The sequence below is a fragment of the Cyanistes caeruleus genome, chromosome 4 (assembly GCF_971803275.1).
Source record: "Cyanistes caeruleus chromosome 4, bCyaCae1.hap1.1, whole genome shotgun sequence".
Classification (NCBI taxonomy): Eukaryota; Metazoa; Chordata; class Aves; order Passeriformes; family Paridae; genus Cyanistes; species Cyanistes caeruleus.
This window is the reverse complement of record NC_141704.1, coordinates 50,862,947-50,882,976: the sequence shown is the minus strand read 5'-3', so window position 1 is coordinate 50,882,976 and position 20,030 is coordinate 50,862,947. Positions and strand designations below refer to the sequence as shown.

Sequence of the window (20,030 nt, the reverse complement as noted above, 5' to 3'; positions counted from 1 at the left end):
CCAGCATTTTTTGGGTCAAGGCAAATATGGTGCATGATACTGATAAAAAATAACAGTTGTGAGGACATGCACACCTTGTTGCCTGGTTTTCCAGCAAAATAGTTAAGAACACTTTTGCATTTAAAAAGAAAAGGCTTTTGATCTGAACTTCGAAAAGCGTTTTGCTCAGAGTCTTTGAGTGAAAGTATGATCTGGCCTTAAGTACAGCCTACCTTCTAATGTATTTATTTATTCTTTCATCAGTTCTGCAGATGATTCCATTTTCTTTCCTATACAAAAATAGTGAGGTTTTTTTAAATTTAAGAAATAATGGAAAATAATTTTTGGAGCTGTACAGCAAATTCTGCACTATCTCCAGCAAAACACAGCTTTTAAATATTGTCATGGCTAACACTGCTTATTAATACAAAGTTTCTAATTAGTCTATAAAGCCTTATGCAGTATTTTATACTTTCACTGTTAATTGAGCAGTCTAAAAACATCTAAGTTAATTGCACACTTACTGTTAATTGCTGGACAATTTCATCCAAATGAGAAATAATTGGACTTTTGTAACATGATAGTTCCATTAAGTGCCTCTAATTTTCCTTTTAAGCTTTTACTGATGATCTTTAGAGCATTTTTATTACACTTTTTATTCTTTGAACAAAATAATATTAATGTTGATCTTAACTTAGTGTGTGTTATAAAAGGCAGTTTTCCAACCAGCTTCACCATATATGCTGAACATTAGACACAAACCGTGTTCAGGTTTCTTCAGACATTAGCACTCATTTTAAAGACTATGTATAGCATCTAAATAGAATTTTGAAACAGAACGAGGCTGTTCAGGAAAAATCCTGCATGTCAGACAAAGAAGCTGTGAAGGAAATCCTAAACAGATGATGGAATGTTAATAAACTAAGGATGTCCTTCTGTGGGATTGTGTTCTAAATGTTGAGCTTCACCATAACCTCTTGCGCCTCAGTAATTTGAGATGCTTTTTGGTTTGGCAATTGGTCACACAAAATAAACTGTCCAAACATCATGTGTGATAATCAGCCAATCAGGTCTCCAAAGAGTCTTTAAATGTTCAAACTGAACAAAGGCTCTGTATCCCTCAAGTTCCGATTATTGTCTTGGACAGCAGCTCTCTGCCAGGTAATGTGCTGTTTTGCTATTTCCTTTTAGCTTTATTTAGTAGCAATAGGTAGTTTCAGATTACTGTGGTAATCCATGCAAAACTAATTTGCTAATTAAATGCAAGACAAGTCAGTGCACCAGCACATGTTGCACAATATTTGCTGTTGGCTTTTTAATGATTATCTAACAGGTATTGACGAAACAGTGTGAAGCACTTCAAAGAAGTGATATTCTTATACTCTCTCTAGTCCTGAAAAGTTATAACAAGGTTTAACCACTGAATGTTGACAATTCCCAGTCTAACCAAACTCTATGGATTTCATGGACATATTTTGTTCACATAGATTGCCAAAATTTCTGAGAAAATAAAGAGTTCAAGGATAAGTCTTCCAAAGAGAAACTTAAAAGAAGGGGAAGCATCACTGTAGCTCAGGTCACATAGGAAGACTAATTTATCAATGCAACCTCAATTTTACTTACAAGACAAGTCTTCATGATAAACATCTTATTTTCATAAGGATTTGGGAGGGAAGCAATAACATAATCCCCCTGCATGAAACCAAGTGTTTTGGTGAATGACGGTTATTCATCTCCTCGCTGAGCACTTACACAGACAGTTCTTTTGCAACACCAGAGATTTTTATAATAAAGATTGAGGGGTTGCTTTAAAGCAAACAATATGGGGGTGTATTTACTGACAGGAGTAACTCTGTTTCAGTCTTTTGCAATGTCAGAACTTAGTGTTCTATGCCTCATTTCAGATATAGGAACTTAAAAATTATTAGATTCCTTAGAATGAAGTGCAAAAGTAATTTCCAAGTAGGTTTTTTTTTCATTATAACAACCACTCTACAATCTCCCGGAAACCTAAACAGTTTTGCAAATAGTCCATGAGCAGTTTTAGAATGGTTGATTATACATAATTTTGAAGAAAAGTTTGCTGAGTTTATTTCATGGAGATAACCTGGTGATTTTTGGAGCTGTTTTTGTCATCCTTGTTATCAAAGCTTAAAGGTCTAAATCTTTGTTTACTGATCTCAAAACTGAGTTTAAAGTTGTCTTTGTTTTCACCAGAGTAAGCTGGTGGCTTAGAGGCCAGAATTTTGGCTGTCATCTTTACAACTCTTCTGACGTCTGAAGCATTGTAGGGGCTTATCACACACTAGGGCTGTGGACTTAAGTGGGTCAAGAAAAAAGAAAAATGGGGTCCTCAGACATTTTTTTATACCTTTATTTTTTTTTCATTTGTGTTTGCTTATAATATGATTCTTAATAATTCTACGTGAAATATTATTTATAAATTGTTTCTAAAAATAAAATCGTTGGAAGATTGAAAATGAAGTAATATTTTGTTTTTCACCAGTGGCTGCGACTTCAGTGTATATCCTCAAAGTCCCACTCTCATGTAGAACTGATGTACTGTAGCACTCCAACACTAAAAATATTGCCTTGACTGTTAGCAAAACCAGGAGAAAACAGAAAGGTATTCTGACAGGGTAATAGTAGAGAGGTCCCCAAGTCCTTACGAAAAGGAGTCATGCTTGAACAAATGATTTTTCATGATGCAACCTTAGTGAAGTTTCAATATTAAGAAAATTCCTTTCACCTTGTCTCTTAAAAACCTGGGGTTTTGCCAGATTTTCACACAAAATTTATTTACTAGTACAACTCCCTATCCGCTTAAACAGCTACAAGAAGGAAAGAAATTGCGTGGGGGAGAAAAATCCAAATCAGCCTGACTCTTCTCCCCAGAGTCCCAGAGAAAAGGAAGCATCGTGTTTGATCCGTGTAACAGAGGAAAGCAGGAGAAGAGTGAAAGATGTGTGTGCAGTGTAGTTACAGACATTATAAAACAATCACTGCCTGATGTTTAAACATTGCTTTATGGTGTTTCCACCGAGATATTCCATTAGTATGTGAGGATAATGAATCATGGTTATACTTCACCGAGAGCTCTTTGCATGACTGCATATTTTCTGAGTTTTTTTTTCTTCCTGTGGACTGTACATACAAACAAGAGAGAGAAATTATTTGAAGAACATAACCAGAATAGAAGCTGCGAAATTACAATGATGCTTAGAAATGCACAAATTTTTCAACACAGTTTTATTTTGTTTTGTCAATATTATTTTATTCAAGTTAGAATTGTGGTTTCAAATATGTGGAGAATGTGAAAGAATTCTTTTCAAAATGTCTCTGGGCAGGGCAGTGCATATGTTTTGACAAAAGTGTGTGTGTGAGGGGCGGGGAGAGTTTAATACATTTTTTTTCTATTTCTGTAGACATAGCTTGTCTACAGCAACTAATTTGAGAAAGAATATTTTCAGTTAAGGAAAGGGATTGAAGCAAGAGAAGTGCTTCTTTACTGGTAAGGATCTCAACATGTATACAGCATCTCAGTTCAGCTGAAAATGTTTGTTCCAGATCTAACTCCTACATGCTCAGGGGGTAAGTCTTAAGAGTGGGGAGAAGTGCCATCTGGTGATTCACAACAGTACAAAACTGATGGAATCAACTTCTAGGAGATGACAAATGGAAGTGGTCATCAACCTCAGATAAAATTGCCATCTGTGATATTTGGTTCTAAAGATCCTTAAAACTGACAAAGCACTCCACTATCTTCATCTTCAGATATGCATTTAAATTTTTATTCTTTCATTATACTGCAGCAAATTAATATTATATGTTTAGCAACAGTAGATCATAACTAATGCATTATGGTATGATGCCTGCTGATACAAAAGCTCTATATACTATATGCACCAATTATATGAATTATGGAAATTATGCATGTATATTATATTTGTCCTTTCACCTTAGATTTTGAACTCTGATACATGATTTGTCATTTACATTAATGTTTTAGCTCATGGGTGTAAAACAGTAGCAGTAATATCTGTGAAGAAATGAGAGAAAATAATAGGTTAGAATAATTCTAACTCTTAATAATAATTTTAAAATATTTGACAGTTGATAAGTTGGTAGTGCTCTGTAGGTCTCAAATTTAAGAGCAGAGAGATCATAAGAAGGAATAGGGTTGGTTCTGAGGTTGCAGAAAAAGAGAAAACATTAAATTAGCAGTATTTCATTCAGCAAGTTCAGCTTCTTTTTCTGAGAAGAGCTATATCATATTAATCTTCTGGTTTGTGGAGAGGACAAATTAGTGGCTTAGAGAGTGAGGTAAACTCAATTTTAGCTTGCTGCATTTGGTTAAGGTTCATATTTTTAAACATTTAGACTGAATATTAATTTTATTTGCGTGAGTCCTCAGAGTGTCCAGGTGGTTTTTTTTTTGTAGAGCATGTTATGCAAAATTATGGGTCTTTTTCATCAAAACTCTCTTTAAAGCTCATCAGAGTGAAATATATTGCTGTGGGGTCGAATAAGAATATGCTCAAGTACTGAAATGCTGTAAGTGTTCACAAGAATTGTTCCCTTAGTTTGAATACTGAAAAACTTGTTGATAATGAGGAGGAAACTGTAAAACATTGATTCTTGTTCATAGGCAGATATTCTTTGAAGTCATGAGGCATTTCAAAATGTCAGACTGTATATGTATTTCTGTGAACTGATCTTTCAGTTTAAAAGAAAGGAATTACATAATACAGAAATGGTATTTAATGAATATTAGACCATTTCAATTTTTCTAATTTGTAATTTGTGTGCTTGAAAGTAATTTATTATGGAGTTGTGTTTGTACATCACTGTTAATATAATTTTTACTTGAAATCCTTTTGAAAAAAGAAAAGGAAAAAATTATCCTATTGAACACTTATGCATATGTATAGAATTATACAGGCATTGTTGGCATAGAAATTCTAATCATCTGTGAAGCATGAGCTCAAGGTGTCTTGTACCCTCTTTGTATCGCTCTTTGTATGCAGTGCCACTGTTGATAATACAAAAAAAGCAGTACTTCTCAGCCAAATCCTATTTTGTAATCCCCTTTAACCTGCTTTTCTATTAGTTTATATTAGTGTCTTGTAACTTAACCCCTGGTGTGAATCTAGCACTACAATTGAAGACTGACTTTTATGGTATAGATAACCTTATCCACAACAGTATCTCTTTTTAGGAGATGAGGAGATGAGATGATAATTCTTTGCATCGACACACAATGGCTAGTTGGGTCAGGGTGAGTTTGCACAGTGGAATGAGTTCCCTACAGTTGTTTCCAGACACCTTGATAATGAGAAGTGGCATGAATGTTTCCTTTATTAATTTCTTTCCACACAGAAGGTCAGAATGAACTGGTATCTTAATTTCTTTTTCTCTAAGTTTTCAAATGAGTTTAACTTTTTTATTTTTGAGTTATATTTAATTTAAAATATCAAAAGAACAAAATTAAATTCTTGGTGTCTATACAAAGCTAAGAGAATGAATAAAAGATAAATCAATTACCTTGTAAATTGCAATAACAACAGTCTAATTTTAATGCAGCTTAACTATTTTAGAAGGCAATTGGTGGTCAAAGCTAATGTTACCATAAAGCAGAATGAGCAAAAGCAATAATCCTTGGGGTGTCTGCAACTGATGATGACCTTTTTACATCTTTCATGTTATTAGAGAATTAAATGATTTTCTTCTTCAAGGGCAAAAAGTTTTAAACTGTCAACAGTTATATCAAGTTCTGCTCATAAAACCTTTCACCTTAAACAAACAAAAAGAGTTAAAAGAACTGACTGCTTAACTCTCAACACCAACACCAGTTTTGAACTGTAAATGACTGAACTGTTTAAGGAGTTGATAGACAATATAAGAAGTTAGTTGAACTCTAGGGCTTGACTGTGGCTTAAAGCCAGGCCTCCTTAGGAAGTCCAGTGCTGCATTAGAATTAGAATTCCTTCTGGCCAGCATGTGCTGCAACAGGAACTCAACCAACCTGTGAGATGGAACAGCATATTGCCATCTGTTGCTGGCCAGCTGTCCTGTACATACCCCTCCTTTTTATGAGATCAGCCTGACAGCAGTAGTTATGCTCTTGAGCCATCATGCAGCTGAGCTGCAAACATGAATCACAAGGGGTAGGTGCACTTCACAGTCACTTTCCTGTCTAAAATTCAGTCCTTGGGCGTGTTGGGCTTTCTAGCTTTGACCCAGAAAAATATTTAGTGTGTGTTTGTGTCACTGAATCATTGAGGAGTCTTTTCCTAGAGAGAAGAAAAAAGGCCTTGGTACTTGATAATGAGATTGTTTATTGAGGTTTGTTATGGGGAATATTGTTGAAAGAAATCAGTGCTTTCTTGGTAACCACTCATTTACAATGCTTGGTAATTAACCAACTGTTTAATATTTCTTAAAATATACCACTGCCTTGTGTCAAGAGATGTCACTGTGTCTAAGGACTTACTCCCACATTTGCAAATAATAATTATTCTCCCTTTTTCCAAAATGGCTAATTTTGCAATATAATCAGGAAATGCTCTGACAGTGACTGCAAAAGGGCAATTCGCAGTGACTTCTGAAATCTAGACCTGTGGGAGCAGGATAAAATATCAAGAAAACACCCCTTTAGTGTTTATTTTGGGAGGAGTGTTGATGTGGCTTTTAGGATTATTTGAGGAGTGGATTTCTAAGGAAAGGGTAGTAGCTTTTTGTTTGGTTCCCCCCCACTCCCCACTTAGGTTTTAGGCAAGGTTCAAAGTTTATTTAGGGAAGTATAATGAAATACAATTCAATCTTTGTAGTTTTGCCTAAAAACTTGCATCATTATAGAATTTGCCTTATCATTTATTTGAATAGCTCATAATCCTTGTATTGTGAGAAATAGCATATAATTGTCACCTACCGTCCTTCTCAGCATATTGTGTTTTTACTGTGTCACAGACATAGAGCAGGAAGAATATGTGATTGATGCCATTACATCATCTTTAGATTGAATGTGAGGAGCCTTTTCTTCATGTATTTCACTTTATTCTGGGTATCTATTTGTGGTGCTTGTATCAAACATTAATTCATTTTTCCACCCTTCCTCACTGCTGTCAGATTCATTAAAGCTGAAGCGCTTTCCCTGGGTGGCCGCAAACGCCAGGTATTTGTGAAAGAAGAGTATGATAGAAATGGATATTGCAGAAAAATCCACTATAGATAACATAGTGGTTTGTTGTGTGTTTGCTTCACAGCCTGCACTTCCTTGGGAAGGCAGAGATGGAGACATGCTGGCGCAGCCTGGGTGCCCAGGTTTGTGGTAGAAGGGAAGCCCCTGGCAGGCCACGCACTGCAGCCAGCACTTCTAGAACTTAGGAGGTAACTCATGTCTCTGCTCCTGGCTAGTCCTTGCCAGAAGGCACCTGAATTTGGGCACCAGAAAAAGAGAAAGTTAATCTAAACTGAAAATAGCAGGTTCATACAACTTCAGCGTGAGATCATTGTAACTTCATCTGAGTGCCTGATGGTGGTGTGCAACTCAAGCAGTATGTGATGAGAGTGCATTAGGTCAAGAGAAGGAGGAAGAAAAGCAAAACTAGGACAGCTGATCTGGGAAAGAAAGACTTTATGAACCCCTTAGGACTGGCTCTTTTGCACAAAGGGAATGATGGCAGATGTGGAGTCAGATGAATCTTTAAACATGCAGTTGAAAGGCAAAAGAACTGAGGAGGTAACTGGTATGAATTATGTGATATATACCATGAAGAAAACTCCATGAGAAGCAGACAAAAATCCCTTCCTACTGGTGTTCTCTGGATTAGGACAAAGGGATGGGACTAGAAGATAAAAAATCCGGTGTTTTGAGGCATGGTTTAACTTGGCTAAGTTAAGCTACTTCAATGCAGGAATCCTTAAGCTGCAGGAGGGAAAGCCATCACCCTTCTCCCTGTTACTAAAATCATCTTAAGGCTAAAAGTCAACTTGAAAAAAATTATTTGTTCAGGACAAAATTACACCTTGTGCCGATCAGAAGGATAAGCATAGTATGAGGAAGAAGCAATTTTTCATTTCATGCACTTTCATGTCCATCAAACAGGAACTTTAAAATATTGAGTAGAGAAATAAAGAAAAATGGAAAAGAGAGACAAAATCCCACCTGATGGAATTGGGAATCTTTAAAGAGTATTTTAATCAGACATGGCATTACAGACACTTTAAATCAGTGATCACAAATAGACCATTGTTGTAGTAAAATAGGGATATAGTAAAACAACCATTTTGGGCTGTCTGGGCTTTTGGGTGTCTACTTCTGTATGTTAAGTGTCTTTCTTTCTTTTCCTTTTTCTTTCTTCCTTTCTTTCTTACTTTTACTTTTCAGAGAGTAGGAATTGAATTTTAGTATCACTGCAATACATAAAATTATTGTTATGTCCTCAATTTTAAATTGGGGTAAATTACTCATTTTAATAAGAGTAATTTTTAGCATGTAAATAAAAGAACTGGTGAACAGTGATGTAATTCTGCAGGCAAGAAATTTTTGCTTTACCAACGAATGCTTTTCACGTATTAATAGGAAACTAGTTTGTATCAATCCGTATGAAACACACTATTAGAAAAAACATTAATTTTTTTTGTTTAATATTTTATCTCTGACTTATGAGGAAGACTCTCTATAATGTATGAAAATATTAAAGTTAATTACAGTCTATAAAAAAAAAGTGTTGTGAGATGCATTGCATCCTTCACATTGTTTTCTGTCCCTCAGTAAGTATTTCATTTGTTCAAAATGAGCCCATGATGTTAATTTTTGAGTTGGCGAGAATGATATAGATCAAGAGTATGTACTAACATCTGGCCACATAGTACAGCTGAATTAGTCATGTGATAGCACTAAGAGAAGAAAATGGCATGCAAATATACATAATTTTAGGCCCAAGTGCCCAGTTTTCTGGTGTAAAACTGATTAAACAAACTGACAAAGCAGAAACATTTTATATATGGGAAAATACCATTAGTTCCAAAATAAAAGTTACTGTAATTTAAGCAGTTGGTGCAAGCTGGGGGAAATAGTGCTGCTAGCCCTGTGTGCAATCAAATGAGTTGTAAGGCTTATGATTTGGCAGGTATTGTAGTTTTGAAATAGAACATTTGAAGAGAAATTACAGAAGCAAGTCCTTCACAAAGAGAAGCATTATACATACCACAGTGAAACAGAACAATCACAGAAATGCAACTTTATTAAGTTATTGCACCTATATCTGATGAGACATCAAATCACTTCTAAAACCTGGAGTAGTGCTTAATGTCTATTCTTGGGGAATATTTAATTTCTAGCAGGTTGCTAAAGGGCAATTTAGACTTAAGTTCACAGGAAAGTAGGTATGCATTTAATTTCCTTATCATACATGGAAAATGTAGGTTTTAGCCATATAAAAAGTCCTCATCCTTCTTTCCCTGCTACCCATAATATTTAAGAAGTTGAAAATATTTTTTCTTGTAAATAACATCCTTGTCCTTATGTCTGTATCCTGATGGGCACGTGAAATGGGGCATCAGAGAAAAAAACATTGCTAGTGAATCTGAGGGTAATTTTAAACTAATGAGTTAGATCTTCATTTGTGAGATATCTCATTGTGGTTTCTCAAAATGGTAGGCAAGAGAGAGGTGTTCTTTTGCACGAAGGCTTGCTTCCACTATTTCCTCATTTCTTATGAAGACAGTGTCTGAACTTGCTTTGAAAGCACTGCTTGTTTATTTTTTCATGGCGAGTACTATAATTTCTGAAGAATGTTTGACTGTATAATGAACTAGAAAAAGGATTTTTCTTAACCTGTAGCTTGATTTAGAAGTGCCTAGGTACTGGCATTTAGCCACTTGTTAATCTTTCCTTTTGTTGTACAGTATGAACAGTACAAATGTGATTCTGCCTGCTCAGAACTGAAAAGGTATGCACAACATTAGAAGTGCAACATTTCTATAGACAATATTTCTGGGAGGAGATGTCAGAAAGAGGTTTTGACATCATTACAAGTTATAAAAGTTATTTGCATTACACTAACATTGCCACAAATCTACCTGTTGTTACATCAGCACATCTCAAAAGTATTTTTTACTTACTTTAATCTTTTTATCTCCTGTTCTTTATTGATTTATTTTCATCTTGATTTCTATCAAATTTCCACATCTCTGTATTAAAAATCAGAAATGCCTTACCTGTTTAAACACGTATTAGGTTAAAATTTGTCATGGAAGTCTCAGAGGCATATATAACTTTTTCAGTTTTTGATCATCCTAACATATTTATGAATAGAGAACCAACTGTTTTTCTTTCCTATGCCCTGTTAGTGAGGGTGAAGTCCATTAAGGATAATGGACTGATGCTATAATGATATATAAGCCTGAAGCTTGCTTTACAAATTTCTTATTTCAGCATTTAACATGATGTGCATACCTGTATTGCTAATAAAAATAATTTCATTGCAGAATTATTGTAATCTACAGAATAACAAGAAGGCATGAAATCAATTAGAGGAATATCAGTAGGCCAAGCTTCAGGGAAGCAATTATTTACTGTGACTTTCCTTTCAACTTTTGTCACGTGTGGCTTTCACAAGCTTTCTTTATTGCCCTGTGCAGTTGCCATAATAACATCATGTCTGTTGTTGGAAACCTCAGGCTGTATTTGTCACAGGCATACCATGCAAGTAGGAAAATTGTACTTAAGCAATGCTGCAGTACAGCATGCCATGGTTCATTTGTCTGGATTCAGGCAGCTGAGGGTGGTTCAGCAAGTTTCCTGTTAGCACAAAATTTACTTCTGTGTCATTTTTAATGGAGTATTAATTACTCTTGTCAGGTAGCAGCAAACAGTTTTGTAGCCTAAGTCCTGCAACAGGTTTTGTAGGATGTAGAGTTATTGCTGAGCTTATGTAGAACAGAACTAAAATAAGTCTGGGTTTGGGTTGCTTTTATACCTTTTAACATAATTTTCAATATTTCTCACTGTGCTTTATTTGCCTTGTTTCTCATGTTTCATAAAATACTACAGGGCAATGCGTGACATGCTTAAATTGGTTTTGGTACATATAAACCAATGTGTTGAATATTAAATGCCCTGATCCTGTTCTTCATTTGCACTGTCAAGATGAAGTTTCATATATATTCTTAAAATTAAAATTGCAGTTTTGAAATTGGAAAGTGAAATGAGCATCATCACTACTTAATGATTTCTGATTTAAGAGATAATTTTGAAATACTTGGTCAGTCTTGCATACATGGAATCATGTTTCTATTGCCTTACATCCTAATTATACCATGTTACTTTGCAGAATGTGTTTTCTACAGTTTTTGGAAACAAATCTTTTCTTTGGCATGGGTTGAACACTCAGAAATTGAAATTCATTAAATAACTTGTTGATTAAAAAAATAATTTCTGGGTCCTCACTGAAAGCTAAACAGTTGTGAGATTTTTTTTTTCCTAGAGAAGCTTCTTTTAACATTTGGATGAACAAATGAGAGACATGCATCAAAGAGAGAATGAATCTGAAGAATTAATTCAACAGGTTTAAAAATCATATTGATTTTGTTTGTGTACCTATTTCAATCAATTTTTTTCCAACTACTTTGGCAGCAACATTAATGTTTTATATAACTTTTGTCTTAGACATATTGGTGAAAAAATAAATCCAAGGCCCAAGTTTCATATAGATTTAATGGCTGGAATCTGCTATTAAAAGAATCTGTGAAAAGTTTTACATAATTTTGTTCCAACAATAAAGATTGGTTGATTTTCGACCCTCTTTGTCCCCCTCCCCTATGTGTAAGAGTTCTGAAATTGAGGGAAGGGAGAAGGGTTTATGGTAGATATTTCTCTACTCTAGCCCTACTTATTAACTCCTTTTGATATTCCTCCCTAATTTGGTTCAGGACCTGATTGTTCAAGGTAAAAAACAACTGTGCTGCTGTATTTTCTTCATTATAGCTGACTTGTGTCTGTGCCCATACTACTCTGTTGTCCAGCAGTGTTTTGGAGATGCCCACGCATCTGTATTTCTCGCAGGATATAATGAATCTGATAATTGTAAAGGAGGAACTGGGTATATCTGGATTCCAAGAAACAAACTAAAGAGTAAGAAAACAGTTACAGAGATTATGTAAAAAAATTACCTTAACCTAGTGTTTAATCACACCAGTTGATGAAGAAAGTATCAGCTATTAAATATCCCTGAAATTCTGTGTTGATAAATTCTTACAAATAAAACCCAGCAGTTTTGTCCAGTTGGCTGTATTGTTTCCTATATCTGGTGAATGATTTCACAGTTGAAAGCTTTCTGGCTTGGCAGTTCTTCTCCAGAAATGGCATGTTGTTCTGTGCTGGTCAGCTGAGGTGAGAATGGCTATTGGAAAAAGTGCTTCAGGGTGTCAGCAAGCCACAAATAGTTTTCTAAAATACCTGTGACTGTGCCATAGCATACAAAAGAAAGGTGCCTTTAATTTTGTGTGAAAACACAGGATTTGTGTCTGGCTTGACTAGAAAAGGACAGAAAGAAAAAGGCAGCTGAGCACCACAGAGAGATGCAAACCATGCTGAGAGGGGATAGTCGAGTGCTTCTTTTCTAAGAAGTGCATAAGGTTATACATGTTACTGAGCCTGCCCACATTTTGTTGCATAATCCTTTCCACCTCCTTGCATGACTTAACTCAGAATATAGTACAGGCAGGGTCAATGAGGGTGAACCAAAAGCTCTGGTCATGAGACTGAAAGGTGACCTTGTTATGCTGTGATGCCAAATGTCAGCTGAGGCCTCCTGAGAGATCCTTGAATTGTGAGCACAAATACTAAAATATTGGAGAAATAAGAGAGTGTTTAAATAAGATCAATGTGATGAAGAAATCAAGCCTTCAAAAAATGCTATGTATGCAATGCTGATCCCTCAGAATGCTTTTCTCTTTTGTTCATGGCAATTTTTTTTTTTCTTTTTTATGAGTAAATTCTACTTTGGCACAGAAAAATGCTAATTTGCTCCTCTTTCTGTGTGTGTCTTTTAAAGAAGGACTTGCTCATGCTGCAAAATGCAAGCAGGCAATAGCTTGATTAGTGCTGAGTATGTGGACTTTGCATGTCTAGTTTCAGCTAAGTGACGTGTAACACCAAAGCCAGAATTGATTTCAATTTTTCCAGTAAATCACTACATTTCAGGATGAACGTTGGACTTTTTTTACAGATTGCTTCTTCCATTTGCAATAAATAAAAAGATTCTTGCTACATTTTTATTCCAGATTTTCAAAATCAAAATATAATATTTTTCCAGTAGAATGACTTGAATATTGGATTTCCACTTGACCCACTGAAGATGGAATTTGTTGTATTCAGAATATACAAGAATATATATTTCTTCTGCCTAGGAAAAATAATATGGGATGAACTTCAGAGGGAGTGTTGCTAGCATACAGTAAACAAATTAACACTGCTACTAGGCTTCACTCACTAGCAATTAAAAATGTGATTGGCATTGAAATTGCCAAGTTTGTACTGGAGACAAAGGGGAATGTTTTTTCAAAGACTGGAGTACTAGCTTCAACCTGCAATGGTTTTACATATCACCAAAACTTCTCACCGGAAATGTTGGCTTTGATGATTTTTGTCTCTTTTTCAGCTAAAACCAGACTTGTTCACCCTGCAATGTATATATATTTGTAAATCTTGAATGAGTGAACTGGACCAAATAAGAAAGTTACATTAAAAAGTGGGAGTGTTATGATTATTTTTATTTTTTTTTGAGGGCGGGGGTGGTGTTAGGGGGTGGGGGAGGAAGTTTGCTTGGGTTTTTTGTAGATTTTATTTTATTTTAATTTTCATTTTGGAAGAGAGAGAAGATTCTGAAATAACCTTTTCCCCATTGAGGTAAGGTTACTTGCTTAAACAAAGCACCAATGGGTTTTCATGAATAAGGAAAAATAAATACATTACAAAAAATGTGAAATATGGGATTCCCTACTACCACTCTCATTTTAAAACCTAATTTTTTTATATTTTTTTTATGTTGCCCTTGATGTTCAAGAAAAACTTCAAGGTCTCACAGTATTATGAACATGTTATTTCCCCTGCCTACCTGCAGACAGCCTGCCTGTTGTTTTTTAATCCTCGACACCACTCTGGTGGCAGTGCCACAGTGATAAATGCTTTAAAAATGCAGATAGGTTAAGTAAGTTGTGACAGTGATCAGTGCAAAAGGCAGCTTCAAAGGGCAAAAGTAATACAGTGTTAGAAACCTTTCATTGAGTAGAATACATTGGCTCCCACTGAAAACTGAATGAGGAAAGAAGAAGCTGGTAGACATATTCTACAACAGCTCCCCCTCATCACTGAATTCCCATAATGGCCAGAACAAAGATAACAACACTAATCGTTTATCTGTGCATATATGTATATATGTACATATATAGAGAGAGGCATTTAAACTCTGAGGTTTTCATAGTTGGAGAGAATGGACTTGTTTGCTATTTGAACTGGAGGCATGTATTTGACCAGATCTCATCATCCTTTAATTCACTATAATAAAGTTTGATACGGAAAGGAATATAAGTTTCATATGTAAGCTTGGTATATGATAATAAAAATAAGCATATATATAAACTCTAGTAATCAAAGAACTTCTGTATGATAGTAAGGGCCCTTAATTTCTTTTTCCTAGTTGACTTACAGGGCTAAAGTTCTGCTTCGAGCATGGTCAGAAATGCCCCACTTTTGTTATGCAGGATGTCTCACTCCCATTGGGTATATTAAGTAAACAACATGAGGTAATTCTTTAGGTCTGGACTGTTCTACATTTTAGAGATTAAATAGCGTGCCACAGGGTTGATATTGTTAAGTGACACAGGTAGTTCCTTGTTTAGGCACTTGGAGAATAATTAGGACATTTCTTAATGTTTAAGTTTGCTTTCTATGCAAGAAGATTCTAGCCAACATCTTCCTACTTTCAGGAGATAATTTTAATTCTGAGACTATTTGGGAGGATATTGTCAGTTGATCTTGATAAAATTTTTCTATTTTGAAGAAAATGCTCTCATGTTCCTCAGTTGCTAAAAATGCAAGTACTAACAAAATGTATTCTAAGCAGGAGAAATTGCCACTTTGGAGGTGGAAATGTAGACTTTAGGTTTTCCTGAAGGCATTAGACAACTGTAATCAACAACCAGCTTGCAGAGGTCTTGAGCCTAAATGTTATGTTTGAAATACAAATGGATATATGTATATTTTTATGCTCTTTGTGGAATTGACAGATAAAAGTCTTGCCTAAAAATACAAGAAAAGTTTGATGCAGAATGAGGGAATGGGTCCAGGTCACCAGAAACCTAAGTCATTGCCTTGACTGGAAGATTGTGCTTATATGTTAGGCATATATTTAAAAGTCTTCAGGTGTATGCTTAATATTTATTATTGTTACATTCATAAGTACAGAAAATGAACAATTGATCATTAAGGTAAAAGAATAAGTATAGTGGAAGCTATGAAAAAGCAAGAATTTTAAAAAAGGAGGAATTAAATGTATCAATCAACTTGATACAAACCAATCAACTCATACTGGAGTGGAATTATGTTACAAACAGAAAGAGCTGATGTATACTTTCAGATATCTCTCTTCTCCGTGTTTCCTGTGCTGTTTTATTTTTTCAATTTTTTTAATGCTTTTCCTTTATATTTTTAATTTATAATTTATTTATATTTTATTTGTTTTATTTTATTTATAAAATAAACATTGTAAATCAGAGAGGCTGCATATTTTTCACTTTCAGCTACCCAGCACTGATATCCAGACAAAAAAAAAATCCACGACCAATTAATATATTTAAATTTATCTGTATGCACATTCTTCTGTGAAGTGTAATATCCTGGAATGGAGCTAATAATTCTATTTTGGTTAATGCTTTATTAATAAAATATATCTTTCTTTGTCAATAATAGGGATAAAGACTCCATCTCGAATTGTTAAAATTGACATTTTATGTCAGTCCCATGATGCAAATATGCCCTAGAGCCATCTTTGCTGTGCTTAAATAAGCACTTTATTTCAAGTGCTTTATTGGCAATTACCAATGATTTTGTAGTTACTTGGCAGCACATGGCAGGATGATATTTCACATCAGAGCAGGTATGTAGGATATATTAAAATAAATAAACCATCACTTTGCTCTGTTAACAGAAAATAAATTTCTTGAAGTAAGGTGTAGTTGTTCATAGGTTCATCATAAAGATTTGTTCACATACTGGGTATGTGAACTGTGTAAGGTAAGTTATTTTTTCCTTATGTGATTATGAGGAAGGCCTGAGTATGTTTTTGTTAAACTTATGTCAACATCATTACTATGGCTAAGTAATTTTCACAACTATGAGTGATTTTTGATAGTGTACAATCATTACTGAGAAAGGATATTGTCCTCTTTCACTGTCTTAGGTTTTTAGATAAAGATACTGTTTGTAAGGATTTTCTTTCAACCTGTGTTAACTTGTAAATATGTTTTCATTATAATCACCAAATAAACAAAACACTAAAAAATTCCACAGTATCTGCATTAACATATTTTCCAATGAACTTTGGAGGCATTCCTCATGCAGATGCCAAAATACAGTGAATTTCAGTGAGCAGTATAAAAGTGTTGAAGAGGGTGAAAATGAGTGACTCAAGGTTCAGATAATGGACAGGATGGCCTATTCCAACACTTACTTAGGAGCAACTCATAGCAATGAAAAATGCAGATAAATGTGGTATATTCTTCTGGAAGATTTTTGTTCTTGATATTTTAAGAAATCAGGATAAACTGGAGCATTTATAAAAGAAAAAAAAAAATAGGTGATTCTGCCACTGGTTTGAAATACATCTGCTTAGCATTAAGTAATGAGTAATCACTCAATCTTAATCTTAAATCTATTGAAGTCTTGCTGTAGTGTTACATGTGATTTTTGTCCTACATGCCTCAAAGGAGGTGCTTTGTTTTATTTATTTTTTTGCTGGATCACAGAAGGCATGCAACTTTATATGACAGGAGTGCTCATTTGTTTGGTTTTACATTTATGTTTTATTACAGTGCTTCTGGTCAGAATTTTGGTCAAGTATTCTTATTAAGAACTATATTATAGGTCTGTGTTGAGCTTTTCTAATAGTACAAATTCAGTATAACAGAATAAGTATTCTAAGTGCAGAGTTTCAAACTGTTAATTTTATATCTAAGAACAATTAAATTATTAAAGTACCTGTTCTGTTTTAAAAAGGTTTTATCCTTTTTTTTTGTGGGACAACCTTCCAGATCAGAATTAATTTTCAAATCCAAATAAAGTTCAAGGGAGCCTTTTTTTTTTTTAAAGTTCAGTGAGCACTCATGCTTTGTTTTGCAGGAGCTAGATACATAAACAGCCACTAGTTAGAAACCTCTGGCTACCTGCATGTTCAAATGTAGGGTGTGAAAAGTATCAAAAGTACTTAAAAAGTTAGCTATCATTCAAAATCAATTTTTGCAGTACAAGTTGTTGCTTTTCTGCTCTTTTATTTTACTGATTTGTAAGGTATGGAATCCCCACTCTGTCTTTTCTAGAAATATGATTGAAGAAGTCTGCATTAGAAAATATTTTATTCACTTACACTCAGAATTTTTACATCATCTCTGCATTTCTATTTTCCTTCCTTTTAAGAGTTGTAAAAAAATCTATGAACTAGCATGTGAAAAAAATAGTCTTATTTAGAGATATTCTAGAAAAAGGTTATGAATTTCTTTTGATTGGTGAAAATGAAATAGTACGTTGTGCCAATTTACCATTTAAAATATTCTCAGCTGTCATAGGTAGTAATAATAGCAATTTTGTTATGTGTATGAACTGGAAATATATTCAAGACTGCAGCTAACCCCAGGCAGAAGGTTTGGGTCTGATGCAGAACAGATAGAAGCTAGAGCCAATTGAAAGACTCAAATAGCCAAAGCCAGATAACATCACATGTGGTCCCACCTCAAAGTCCTGTTTTTTTATAAGTTATAGCTTTACTCACATTTTGAAGATGAAAACAACACTTTTTACTTCATCTTTTGCTCTCTGATACTTGTTCTGGAAATCGGAGCAGGTAACTTCTGTTGCTGTCCTTTTTAACTTCCTAAAAATTCAAGATTTATCAGTACTACATCTTTTATCAGTCAGCTTTATTATGCAGGGGCCAATCACACTTTTTTTTACGAAGGCCAAATAAAAAAAACCCAGTGCAATGAAATTCCATTCCATAGGTACTATCATCTACATGCTTTGTACTATTTCCTGAGATACACAGGCACAAACCCCCAACTTAAATGTCTTTTTCATCATATACTTCTTTCATCCTGTAAAGGGAACAATAAATGCATGTGGCACTTTACAGACATGGTTGTTGAATCAGCAAGTTATTTTAGGGAAAAGGAAAGAAACAACCCATTTTTTTTTTCTATACATAAAAGCCAGAGTTTGTTTTACCCAATGGTTCTTTTTTCATAGAAACATTTTGTTGACTGATGAATCTCACAATGCTTGACTTAAAGGGAAGAAAAGAAAAAGAACAAACCCAAATTCCGTGTTTAATATTCAATTGTAAAATATCATGAAAATGAAATAATGCTAGGGTTGAATAGAAAATAGATTTTATGCTTGAATCAGATTACTACAAAAACAACTTCCCCTCAGGAACATCTCACAGTGTATGTAGTAATGTCTTGAGAGGCAAGAGAAATATTGGAAAGTGTGTTTGGAGAAGAATCTGCAAAGAAACAAAATTGTAATTAAACCCAGTCATCCCAGGAGGTGTTGGTTGTTTCATGTGCAGCTATTGACTGAGGAAATGATCTATCTAAATAAAAACTTGAATGGAGTTCAAATCCATTTAGTCCCTTTTGAAGTCAGTTGGGCTGTATGTGAAAGTTTATGTATAGGAAATGTATGCTTAGTCTGTGCATACCTATGCATAGAGAGATAATAGTTTAAGTCTTCAGTGAAAATACAATAAATAAAATAAAGTAAAGTAAAAGAGGTGTCTTTAAAGGGCTTTAGAAAAATGCATAAACTCCAGAATTGCTTTGTACACAAAGAAGAATATTACCGTCTTGAAGACTACAAGGGGTCTTCAGGGGACTATAATGCTCAGGCTCTGAATCCCAGCATTGAATTGCTTTTCAAGGAAAAACCTTGGGATTTACACCACTACACTACCACCTCTTTGTCTTGTTATCATGGCAAAATGAATAGGTGTGTGGAGTGTGCTGTACACTCCACATTTTTATGCATTACAAACAATTTTGCATATAGAAAGTTTGTCTAAACTCTTATGAGTAGATGTGCCTTCATAGAACTTATGAACAACCAAATGTGTATATATCTACTTCTTACAAGAAAAAACATAAGTCAATGTTTTCCCTCTTAACTGATTAAACTTCTGTCCTGAAAGGGACAATGGACTCATCTCTTAGATTGATGTGCTCGTTGCCCTACACTGGATATGGTTAACTCTTGATTTATTAAGCTTCCTGGTAAATATGACTTAACTAGTCCCTTCTGTGAATGTTTTTCTCGTGCCCTTTTGCTAATTGCAAGGATGCAAATGCCACAGACATCTTTATATTTCTTGTCTCATTTGCTACATATTTTTGTAAACTCTACCACGGTTTCTATGTAGCTACTATAGTCAAATTTTGAGGTTCTGAATTCTATTGTTCTAGATTCTCAATAAAGAGAATAAGGAGTATTATTTCGGTTTGCAGAAAAATAATCTGAAGTGTAAAGCTTTTCTTGTGATGATGCAGAAATTTAAAAGCTGATGCTTTCGAGTCTGTTTACACAGGTATGGCTTTGGCAAAGAGGGCTTCTGTAGAGCAAAGAATTTTGTTATCTGGGAAAAGCTTCAATGTAAAGAGTCCAGCATAACTCAACAAAAAGGAGTCTTGTAGTGGATTTTTCTGGTTGCTTTTGAGCAATGAAGCAGTGCTACCCCATATTCCCTGTCAAGCAAAATGAGAAATTTGCCAGCTAAAAC

The 20,030-nt window shown here is 34.6% G+C and overlaps 1 protein-coding gene and 1 long non-coding RNA gene across 4 annotated transcripts in view; both read left to right on the top strand.

Annotated features, from left to right (window-relative positions):
• LOC147653637 (uncharacterized) overlaps window positions 1-20,030 on the top strand; it is a 689,274-nt gene that overhangs the window by 567,057 nt on the left and 102,187 nt on the right. The gene's annotated exons all lie outside the window — the stretch shown is intronic.
• SLC16A7 (solute carrier family 16 member 7) overlaps window positions 1-20,030 on the top strand; it is a 75,387-nt gene that overhangs the window by 15,850 nt on the left and 39,507 nt on the right. Inside the window, exon 1 of one of the 3 annotated variants that reach the window (XM_086884621.1) lies at window positions 1,105-1,140. The exons of the other annotated variants lie outside the window; for them this stretch is intronic. The gene's annotated coding sequence lies outside the window, so the exon portion shown is untranslated. Of the gene's footprint in view, window positions 1-1,104; window positions 1,141-20,030 lie in introns of those variants that run through there. 3 annotated transcript variants of the gene reach the window in all.